Genomic DNA, 12,377 nt, shown 5'->3' with positions numbered 1-12,377 from the left:
GAGCATAAGTAGTCATTTGAATTTTTGTATTAGAAAAATTTATGGTCCCACTAATGCACTAGATAAAAAAGATGTATGACTAAATTTATAAAGACACAGTAATGAAAATAACCAAGATCACTCATTTTGAGGGGAGATTTTAATGTGTTCCTAGATTGTAGTTTAAAATAGGGAGGCTCCAACAATATCTCTTAATCCCTAGAAGATTTTTCAACAATAAGTAAACAATAATAAAATAATAGACTTAAAAATAGGAAATGGATTATTTAGTTGGAATGATAGAAATAAGGTTTTATTCAAAAAGCATAAAGATTGTATAGATTTTTATTTAATGGATATTAAAGTACAATTAACTACACACTTGCATTAGAAATTTTAACCAATGTTGAATCCCATCACTCTTAATTGAGTAAACAAGTTAGAAACCTTTTTATATTTTAAAATATGAGGTTCCAACATATTGTTATATGAGCTTGTTAAAAAATTGGTGTAGAGAGGAAACTTTTTAAGAATCTAAAATTTTCTTATGTACTTGTAAACTTAAGTTCCATAAGAATCATATACTAATTTAATAGAATAGGGAACATATCAACAGACATATTTGATTAGAAAATAAATGTTGAATGAGACACTAAAAATTTAAGTAAAGAAGTAATAAGGCATGGCATGAATGAAGAAAGTTGGTACAAACAAAAAGAGTCACTGGCTAAACATGAAGATCTCTCAGAAAAAAGAGGAAACCTTTTGGAAAAGAAAATCAAGGAAAATATGACTCCTTGAGAAAGAGAAAAACACAAAATTATTTCATAATAGTAATAAATATTAATGAACAATTGATATGATAATTAAGATAAAAATCCATTAGGAAATATTGTTGAAAACTCAAAAGAACTAGCAAAAGACTTTGTGATTTTTTACTATAATATGGTAAATAATTTGGATGCCTCTAATCTCAATGATAAAGAAACATCACTATCCTCAATTGCTAGACTAGTAACTCATAATGACAACCAATGATGAAATAGAAAAAATTCACAAATAGAGAGTAAGGAAGTTGTATTTCAAATACACTTAGATAAATCCTTGGGGTTGATGGCTTTAATATAATTTTGTTCAACATGATTCAAGAGTAAACTAATGGGAGGAAATAAAAGGTACTCCTATATCTGTACTATTCTACATGAGTTTAACAACACTTACTTGATAATGCAATTATGAGGAGATAGATGATTTAAGACTAATTGCTTTGTGTAACACCATTTATATAAAAAAATTAAAGCCTTAGAAAATAGGCTTAAATCTTTTTACCGACCATCATTTAATGGAAACAAATAGTTTTTTCCCAAATAGATAATTTGTAAAATAATTATTATTACCGAAGAAATCATTCCCACAACCCAAAGCAAAATAGAATTATATATAACAAGAGCTCTTGTAGAGCGCTAGAGTCGCTACCTTGAAGTGTTGACAAAAACTACTAAAATTTGAAAGTGGTAGTTAGAGTTGGCATCTGTTAGAATAGAATTTTTTAAATTTTTAAACAAAGAGTTTGGAAAATAATATGCAAAATTTTTAGAAGGCATTATTATTATATACATTTTCATGTATATAAAATTAAGCACTAGAAACAAACTAGCGTATTTGAAAAAAGAACATGAATCAAATCTTTAGAAATAGATATTACTCAGTGATGCAATTTTCAAATTTGTTTGTGTGAAAATGATGTTATGTCTTCGAAAACTATGGAAACAAAATATTGTTATGTAGTGGCAGTTGTATAAAAGTTCATATGTACAATCTACTTTTTGTTGGCTACAGATATGGCTTTATGACTATGTCAAATAGATAAGCTTGCAGGTATATTTTAATGGCACAAAAGTAAAATGGTATTGTTTCTCTAATATATTTTTGTTGGATTTCAGGGCAGTTCCTCCATCCTTGTAAGTTATTGTTGCTACATTTGTTGGTTGTTCCTGCAATATGTAGAAGTGAGATGGTTAGAAAGAGGCATGATGGTAGCTAGAACTTTGTAATGCTATGAGAGAAGAGTGGGCTGAAAATGAAAGATTTTTTTTGAATTTCAAGTTCAATGCACTACTATGTATGTTTCTTCACATTTTCAAAATTTTTTGTTGATACTTATTTGAACATGTTTGATTTAAGATGGCTTTGGGGTTTTGACTTGCTATCAGAAATCATTAATCAGAGCTTCATTTTTAGTTTTTTATCCATGTGGGTTACAAGAGTATATTGCGGAATTTGTGTTGATATCTATATCTTATTTTAGGCTTTTTCCTATAACTTTGAATTAGAGTAATAAGATGATTTTGTCAGTGCATATAGTGAAAGGCACCATATTGGACAGAGGCGGTCAAAAATGAAGAAATTTGACAAAGAATATAGGTAAACAATTATGAATTATATAATAAAAAAATTAATTGTTACATATTAGTGAATTGGATAACCTGTGGAAAAATGGTCAATTGAATCATCGGCTCTAGGAGTTTCATTTTAGCATAATACCTTCGGTCTAGAAATGCCCCAAACTATATATTCATTTGACTCTCTGCAAAACCCAACATTGCAAACATTGAGGTGCTTTCTTTGCTGAGTAAATGCAAATTGAGTTCAAAAAGCTCTCTAAAAGTGAAAACATTGAAGATATCATCGCCATTGATAGAAAGGAAAAAAAAGTGAGATTTTGCAATCTATAGGAAAAGACATGTTTATAATTGTTCATGAGAAGTAATGAGTAAGCTTAGGCATGTGCTTCATCAAATGTTTAACTACACTAACATGGACAGACCAATAATAGGCTTTCAAACTTTGTGGCCAGACACAAACATAAATTATTTCAAACCACTTCTTACAGACCGTTGATGTAGATAAATTCACTTACTGAAACCAATTTTCATTTCTTGAGCAAAATGGGTATATAGAAAGGAATCCAATTTCTCTTTTTCAAAGCCTTAGCGGCGCACCTAGTTTTATAATAAGTTTTCAATCGTACAAACAGGGACTAATAATTTGAAACACTCCTTACGCACTATTATAGCAGAACAATGTATTGAATTAAACATCTCTAAAGAGGAAATCAAATGAACGAAAATTGGTATATACTTGGGTATCATACTTCTAAATATATATTGCATTTTAAGGAAGATGTTCCTGAAATTGTAGGTTTTGAACAAAGTAAAAGACATGAAACATTACTATCACATAACCCTAGCAACTGATAATTCCATCCTCACATATCTATTTGAAGCCAAATGACACCAAATTTTTGCACATAATAGTACACAGTGTCGCTGATATCCTCCTACAGCTCTTCCCTTTTGAAAAAGATAGAAAAACTTAGGACGTTTAGTTTCTTTTTCGGCTCTCTAAAAACCCTCACCTTGTCCTCTACAACTTTTACAATTAACTTTGACTCATCTTTATCTCCTCACAATGAATGTGCAATGAATGCAACTTTATCATTATCCTTATTTTATCATTAATTGAAATGGGACCACCAAAACATTAGTTCCGTGGTACTAATAAGTCAAAATATTAATAACATAGTGCCATTATAAGGTGCCTCATAGTCGTGAATGACAGTGATGTGATGGAGGAATCTAAGGTGATGTCACGCTACAGACGTAGAGAATGATGAAACAAGAATACGATAGCATCTGCCAAATCGAACTTCCTGTTGGGTCCTGGAAAATAAATAACCCCTACGCATCTAAGCTGAATTCACACTTTACTAGGCAAGAGCCAATGTCGGTGGTAAGTAAATTGCCAATAAAGATCTAAGCCATTCTCCGCCTTGAAATTATTGAGCAGCCTTAAGCTGCAACGTGACGAAAGTTATCTTTTTTAAATGCAGAGCAAATCGGAATACAAATCGGCCTTCTTTGAAGCTTGTGAAAGGGGTGATTTAGTCGGTGCCATAAACCATCTCAGACAGACTAATCCTTCATTGGGAGAGATACTACCAAAGCTGCAACAATCAGGTCAATCTCTTCTTACACCTTTTTAATTGACTTAAAAGCTATGTTTACTTTGTTTGTCTTGCTTAATGAGGTGGTTCCTGCAGGTTTCATCGACAAAATAAAAAATACCGATGGAAAAGGAGAGACGGCTTTACATTTGGCTGTAAGGGAAGATTACCAAAAGCTGGTAGAAACTTTGGTTGACTTCGATGGCGATTTGTGTAATATTGCCAATAACGATGGAGAAACTCCACTAAAATTGGCAGTAAGTTTGAGTGTCAGAGAAGCCGTAGAGCTTTTAGTAACTCACACTTCAAACTCCCTGCACTGCATCGTGGAGCTTAACCAAGTCGAAATTGCTGAATATTAATGAAGAGATGAAAGGTAGACTTGTCAAAACTCATCAATGAACCGTACCAGCTGTCCACGAATTCTACTCCAATTGATGGAGAAGATCAGCACCTTCCAGAGGAGAAAAGTCCCCAAAATACGTCTGGCGATGGAGGAATCAAGCCCTCACAAAGGCCTTTGAGGAACAACAAGAGGGCTGAAGAAAAAAATTTGAATGACACAGCAGATACCCAAGATGACCAGCCAATTGTACGACAAGGAGACACGCCTTTGCACATTGCAGCAAGGAACAAATTCGAGCATATAAGATGTGATGAATTAAAACAGCAGCACAAAGAATAAAAAACAGAGCATAAAACAGAGCTTAAAAACAGAGCAGCAAAACTCAAATATATCAAAGAGCTATAAAGTTTCTTCTTGTTATTACAGCTGAGAGGAATGCTCTATTTATAGAGCTCATACATATTTCTAGAGGGTTCTTGAGAAGCTTCAAGAAAGGAAGCACTCTAGAGATTTCTACATAATTTTAAATTCAAATTTTGCACAAAGAGAGAGGCTCCAAGAAGCAAGTAGAAAGTTCTGGACTGTGCATTAAATGCCCAGCTACTATAATAAACATTATTTTTAACACCCCCCCATAATGTTTATTTGGAGAGAGTGGGAACATCTTTGAGCTGCAATAGATTTCTAAATTTCGTAGATTTTACAATAGACAATGCTTTTGTAAATATATCAGCAAGTTGATCTTCTGTTCCGCAAAATTGAAGCTCCACCTCTTGTCTTTCAATTAGATCTCGAACAAAATGATGATGCACTTCTATATGCTTGGACCTTGCATGATATACTGGATTTTTTGCTAGCTTGATAGTACTTTGATTATCACAAAATATTGTTGTTGGAGAGTCTTGTGGATGATGCAATTCTTCAAGTAACCTCCTAAGCCATAATGCTTCTTGAGATGCCTTTGATAAACCAATATATTCAGCTTCTGTAGATGAGAGTGACACTGTTGATTGCTTCTTGCTACTCCACGAAATCGGTCCTGATCCAAGATGGAAGATATATCCTGAAGTTGACTTTCTATCATCAATGTCACCTGCATAATCAGAATCTGTATATCCAACTAAAGTAGGTTCTCCTCCATATTTGTATTCAATGCCAAGCTGGTAAGTACCCTTAATATATCTTAATATTCTTTTAGCTGCTTTCCAGTGTTCAATGTGTGGATCTGCCATGTATCTTGATACAATACCAACTGCATATGCAATATCTGGTCTAGTTATAGTAAGATACAAAAGATTTCCAACAAGCTGCCTATATAATTTTCCATCCACTTTCTTTTGAGTAGAGTTAGCACCTAACTTTACTCCTATTTCACATGGTGTATTACATGGTTTACAATCACTCATATTGAATTTTTTAAGTACATCAAGAGCATATTTAGTTTGAGAGAGCATGATTCTTCCTTCTTCTTGCCATACTTGCATACCCAAAAAATAGTGCATTAGTCCTAAATCAGTTATTTCGAAAGCTTGTTTGAGTTGATTTTTAGTTATCTCAATATCATGTGCGTGATTTCCTGTAATAATCAAGTCATCCACATACAATACAATGATAACAACCTTATTATCACAATATTTTACATACACATCTGGATCAGCATTACTTCTTTTAAATCCAACTTCTAGGAAGTACTTGTTAATTTTTGAGTACCATTCCCTTGGTGCTTGTTTGAGACCATAGAGTGATTTTCTTAATCTACACACCAAATTCTCTTCTCCATACTTAATAAATCCTGGTGGTTGTTGCATATAAATTTCTTCTTTTAAGTCACCATGCAAAAATGCACTTTTTACATCCATTTGAAAAATTTTCCAACCAAACTTTGCAGCTAAAGCAACTATTGTACGAATGGAAGTCATCTTAGCTACTGGAGCAAAGGTTTCAGTATAGTCTATACCTTCTTCTTGTGAGAAACCTTTAGCCACTAACCTTGCTTTGTATTTTTCAATAGCTCCATCTGATGTGAATTTGGTTCTATAGGTCCACTTGCAACCAACCACATTTTTGCCTTCTGGAAGTGTTGTTAGTTCCCATGTTCCATTCTTCATCAAAGAATTGTATTCTTCTTGCATAGCTGCTTCCCATTCTTCTTTTCCTTTTGCTTCTTCATATGTGTTTGGAGTGTCAACCTGCATCACCTTAGTCATAAGAGCATAGTTAGCAAATATATATCTAGGACATTCTTGATAAATTTCTTTGATGCTTCTAAATTTCTTTGGATTTTCATTATCACTTTCTTGAGTCTCATCCCATGTAGTGGTTTGCACACCTTGACTTTGACTATTGGTAGAAGTAGAATTTTCTTCATCAATCAAAATTGGAAAGAAAGATAATGTTGGAGAATTATCATTCTTAACATCTTCATCAAACCATACATTTCTTTTAATATAGATTTCATTAGTTCTAGGATTGTATAACCTATATCCTTTCGATTCCTCACTATATCCAACCATTGTGCACTTCTCGCTTTTCCTTTCAAGTTTGCTCCTCCTTTCATCAGGAATGTGAGCATATGCTTTACAACCAAAAATTCTAAAATGAGATACTGTAGGCTTTCTTCCACTCCATGCCTCTTCTGGTGTTATGTTCAAAACTGCCTTAGTAGGTGTTCTATTCAAGATATATACGGCAGTATGAACTGCTTCAGCCCAAAATTTAGCTTCTAGATTTCTAGAATGAAGCATGCACCTAGCCATTTCTATTATAGTTCTATTTTTCCTTTCAGCAACACCATTTTGTTGGGGTGAATAAGAGATAGTTGATTCCTTTTTAATGCCATGTTCTTTACAAAAATCTAAAAGAGCTTTATTCATGTATTCAGTCCCTCTATCAGTTCTTAGTATCTTTAAGTACTTTCCACTTTGTTTTTCAGTCAAAGCTTTAAACTCTTTAAACTTTTGAAACACTTCATCTTTCTTTTGTAGAAAATACACCCAAATTCTTCTACTATAATCATCTATAAAAGTGAGGGCATACCTTGATCCTCCAATTGATGATGTTTTGAAAGGACCCATTACATCACTATGGACTAAATGTAGAGGAGTTTTTGCTCTCCATGATTTACCTTGAGGAAAACTTTCCACATGTTGTTTTCCCATTGCACATCCTTCACACACCTTAGGGCTTAATGATATCTTTGGCAACCCATGCACCATTTGTAATTTCTCCATAAGCTTGAGACTTTGAAAATTGATGTGCCCCAAACGCTCATGCCATAACCTGCTCATATCATCATATTGAGCAATAGCACACATATGTTTATCTCCATATTTAGAAGTAAATTCTTGAAATTTATATAAACCATTCTCCATTTTACCAATTGCAATGACTCTATAATTATCATTGACATCCTTGATTAAGCACTTATCATTGTAGAATTCTATTTTATGTCCTTGACTTGCAATTTGAGATACTGAAAGCAGATTTGTTTTTAATTCAGGGACTAATTTCACATTTTTGAACAAACCATTATCAATTATGACATTACCAGTCCCTTTAACTTCTAAAGCACTATTATCCCCCAAATATATTTTCTCTACATTATTTTCACTTATTGATTCAAATTGATTCTCATTATGAGACATGTGTTGTGTAGCACCAGAATCAATAACCCAATCTTCTTTGAAAGTATTATTTTCTTTAAGTGCAACACAAAATGCATTTCTTTTAGAATCTCCTAATTTTGGATAATTATTTACTTTCTTTTCTACATCTCTTTTCTTCTTGAAACATTCATTTGCCTTATGACCCACTTTACCACAATAATGACATTTCCATTTACTTCTATTATGATCTATATATGAAATACTCTTATTTTCATTCTTCCAATTTCTTTCTTTAGATTCATTTTCTTGTGACTTCTTATAATATTGTTTTCCTTTCATTACAAATGCTTGAGATTCACCATCAAATGATTCTTTTTCTTTAACTTGTCTTTTCTCTTCTTGAACCAACTTAGCACACAATTCTTCTGATTTAATACTTTTTAATTTATCTGCAGTATCTAAACCCCTTATAAATGATTGATAAGATCCTGGAAGACTTTGTAATATAATTTGCACAAAATCTTTATCATCTATATCTTTTCCAAGAGAAGCAAGCTCATTTTTCTTTTCCTTTAACTTACTTAAATGTGGGACTATCTCTTGTGAGCTTGATAATTTCAAATTGTATAATTCAGTTGTGAGAGATAAGATCCATACATCACCTGAATTTTGATATAAATCTTTCAAAATCTCCCAAACTTTGACTCCACTTCTCTCATTACGCACTTCTGGAAAAACTTCTTCTGAAAGTGTAAGCTTGATTAGTGCTGCTGCCCTCTTGTCCCTTTTATCCCAATTATCTTGATCATTTCCTGGATTCGTAGGCCTTTGTTCACTACCAGTCACAATATCATAACAATTTTGAAGGGTTAGAGTGATTTCAACATGAGATACCCAATCATAATAATTTTTTCCATTTAATTTAACTGTAGGCAAAGTCACACCAAGTGATTCCATTGTTAAATTCTCTCCCCTTTTTTTTTTTTTTGGATGAGAATGAAAGATATTTAAGAACTTGTACACCCAAGCTTGAAACTGAAAAAGTCTCACCAATTTGTTGAAGAAAAAAAACTTTTCTTTTGCTGCAATATCCTTCCTTTGATGTAGTTTTTTGTCCCAAACCAAACTGCTGTTCACTCCTTAGTTACAGCCTGCAAATGTAAAGATTCACACAAGAAAAACACATATATTCATTCCAAAAAACATCATATATTCACAGCCCAAAGAACTGAAAATGCTCTGATACCATGATGAATTAAAACAGCAGCACAAAGAATAAAAAACAGAGCATAAAACAGAGCTTAAAAACAGAGCAGCAAAACTCAAATATATCAAAGAGCTATAAAGTTTCTTCTTGTTATTACAGCTGAGAGGAATGCTCTATTTATAGAGCTCATACATATTTCTAGAGGGTTCTTGAGAAGCTTCAAGAAAGGAAGCACTCTAGAGATTTCTACATAATTTTAAATTCAAATTTTGCACAAAGAGAGAGGCTCCAAGAAGCAAGTAGAAAGTTCTGGACTGTGCATTAAATGCCCAGCTACTATAATAAACATTATTTTTAACAAGATGTTTAGAACACTTAATCTTTAGGTTCAACGATTGATGATTTCTTACCACCCTCTTTATTTTATAACTCTAGTAATTGTATCAAGCGTTTACAAATAACTCTAATTTGTTTTTGATGTATAGAAAATGTATTGGTTAGATAGTAGCTGAGGTAGCTGCCTTCTTCTGTATTATGGGGTCAGGCTCTTCTTTTGACTGCTATTTGTAAATAAGAAATGATCAGACAACTAATTGTCCCTCGTTCTTTTTCTTTTTGCTGTGTAGATGGTGAATTTGTTGCTGAAGGTTCATGGGGTGAACAAGCTTGTTCGCAACAGCGAGGGCAAGCCACCGTTTGAAATAGCGAAAGAGGTCACGGAGTACTAGGAATCTTTCAGGACAATAAGAAGACTTGGAGATTTTAGAGCTAAATCCAAGCGATTCATGTACTGTGCACCAAAGGTGACCCATAAAAAGTACATGAAAGCAAGGTTCATGGTAAACAAAGCCTACGAAGACAGGCGCAATGCAGAACTAGTTGTGGCGGCGCTATTAGCTGCCATGACATGTGCCGCTGCTTTCACTGTCCCTGGCGGTTTCAATTCGGAGAGTCCCGCAACAGAGAATGAAGGGAGCCCTGCTCCTAACCCTAGTCATCTACACGATGATCAAGGGACCCCTCTTCTTATATCCCTCGTTTCTTTTAAGCTCTTCATCATTTTCGACTGCATAGCCTTCTTTCTAGCCCTCTTTGTTTGTATCATGTGGGAGATGAGCTCAGAGCTCACCACAGGGGACAAGATGTTGTTCATGACTGTCAACAGTTTGGTTGTTTGTTGTAGCTTTGGCTTCACCTCTTATGGATTTATGGCCGTAGTCTACGCCATGCTCGCACGTAAGACTAAGACCTTCTCTTGGGTTGTTCTTGGAAGTCTCATTGCAATTACTTCGTGTGGCGTCCTAGCATTTATACGTCAGTCCTTAAATTTTGCTGTTACGAGGGCGAGATTCCACCGGCTGTGCGGTGTGTCTTGTTTTGTGGATGATATTGTTGAGAAGGTGTGGTGTGTAGCAGAGTGTTGTGGGCTCCTGAACCTCGTGCGTTCAGGTGATGATGTCTCCCATGATTTGCTCTCTGGGCTTTGCAAGTTCAAATCTGATGATGATAGGGCTCACAAGTCCCACTCTTGGCCCTCCTGCTGCTGCAACCATGTTTAGCTATCGCTCTACAACCTCTCTCTCTTCGCTTCTCAAGACCGTGCAATGTTAAACTTTTGTACAATGTAATAATTGACTATCATGTAATGTAACATAAAACTAAAGCGCTACAATTTCCTTCTACTAAGCAGGGATCTGATTGTTTGATTGTTTTAATCAGTCTCATTAGGTGAACGGTAAAGTAGCTTTATAGTTTATGTATTCTGGTGTGATTCAAATGCTTACAGTTATTAGTCTCTGCCATATAAGGCGGGGACTAAACCTTTCAAGTCTCCCTTTTCTAATAGTCCCTACTTTGGTAATCGTGAAAAGTGCACAACACATGGTATATCCTATGGTTGGCAGATTAATTTTTATTAAACAGAATTTCCCATTCTATAACTTTCTATTTCTATTGCCTCAGCTGATTTATCCCAGTAATCTTTTTAATTTCCTCCTCAAAAAATTCAGTGGGAAATTATGCTTGGGGAGTAGTGACAAGTAATTTCACTTGACTTCCAAATGTCTGTACAAAGTAATTCTTCAAAGAACAGCGACAGGTGTCCCCTGTGTTCTATTACAACATAGTTCATCCAAAGGAGAGATGTCAGACATAGGCTTCTTCATGTTATATTTTTTAACACTCGTTGATCTGATAGACCATTTTAGTGTTCAGTTATTGAATCTCTGAAAAGGAAATTTGTGTCTATGTTTTCCCTGCAAAAGACAATGAGCTCTCTCTCTAGCAGAACATGCTCTAAGAATTTTGTAATATCAATGTCTTTCCTGCAAAAAATGGTGAGCATTCTTTCCAGCAAAGTATCTTTTAAATTTAGTGGACCTTTTTAGTAATATATTTCCATTTCTGTATAGAAATAGGGGAAGTGCTAACTAAATGATTTTATGCATGTTTCGTTATGATTTAGAAAATTTTAGTCATGTTTTGTTATCAATATAGAAAACCTTTTTATGGTCTAATTATATAAAACCACCATTTTTTATGATTTGAGTTCTATATAGTTCATTTATTACAAGATTAATGATGTTATTCAATGAGAAGTGGGAATCATCTATCTCTAGTTTTAATTGTGAAATTTCACTTCTATTATGTGAACTATTCTTCACCAAATCTTTGGGTCGTTAGTATTAAGTTTGAAGTAAATCTCTGCATTATTAATTAAACATATATTGTAGATTTCAGCATGCATAGTTTGCAGCTGATCTATAAATTAGTTTCAACTTTCATTTAATCTTGTAGAAAAATAAGCATGTGCATCTACATGCATAGTTCATATTGGTTTTAGCTATCTCAGTCAATTTTTTTTTTACTCAATATAGTATGATGCACATGCTTATTTCTATTAAGATGCATGAGTTAATTTAAGTTAAAAAATCTCAATGAGGATGTCTACGTAGGCTGTAAACATAATAAAATTGTAGTTTTCAATTTTTTTAAATGTATGAGCTGCAATAAAAATTAAAAAATAATATTTAATTTTTTTTCATAAAATTCAAGATATTTAGGTTGCCATTATCGAATAAACAAGATATGTGTTGTAAAATTGTCCAGTCACAAAATGCAAAACAAAACCAAAACAAGTGTTAAAAAAGATAGTTATGATGGTTAGATTGGCAATATGCAAACAATAAGGTAGGTAGGTGATGAATTTCTACAACAAAATTCCTAAATTTAGAC

The 12,377-nt window shown here is 33.5% G+C and overlaps 1 pseudogene; it reads left to right on the top strand.

Annotated features, from left to right (window-relative positions):
- Nucleotides 1–3,648: 3,648 nt before the first annotated feature.
- Nucleotides 3,649–10,825, top strand: LOC149577558 (uncharacterized; annotated as a pseudogene).
- Nucleotides 10,826–12,377: the final 1,552 nt, after the last annotated feature.

The sequence above is a fragment of the Cupressus sempervirens genome, chromosome 1 (genome assembly GCF_028749045.1).
Source record: "Cupressus sempervirens isolate cs-2001-9-10 chromosome 1, ASM2874904v1, whole genome shotgun sequence".
In the NCBI taxonomy this organism is placed as follows: Eukaryota; Viridiplantae; Streptophyta; class Pinopsida; order Cupressales; family Cupressaceae; genus Cupressus; species Cupressus sempervirens.
The sequence above is the reverse complement of the archived record's forward strand: the minus strand, read 5'-3'. Positions and strand labels throughout refer to the sequence as shown.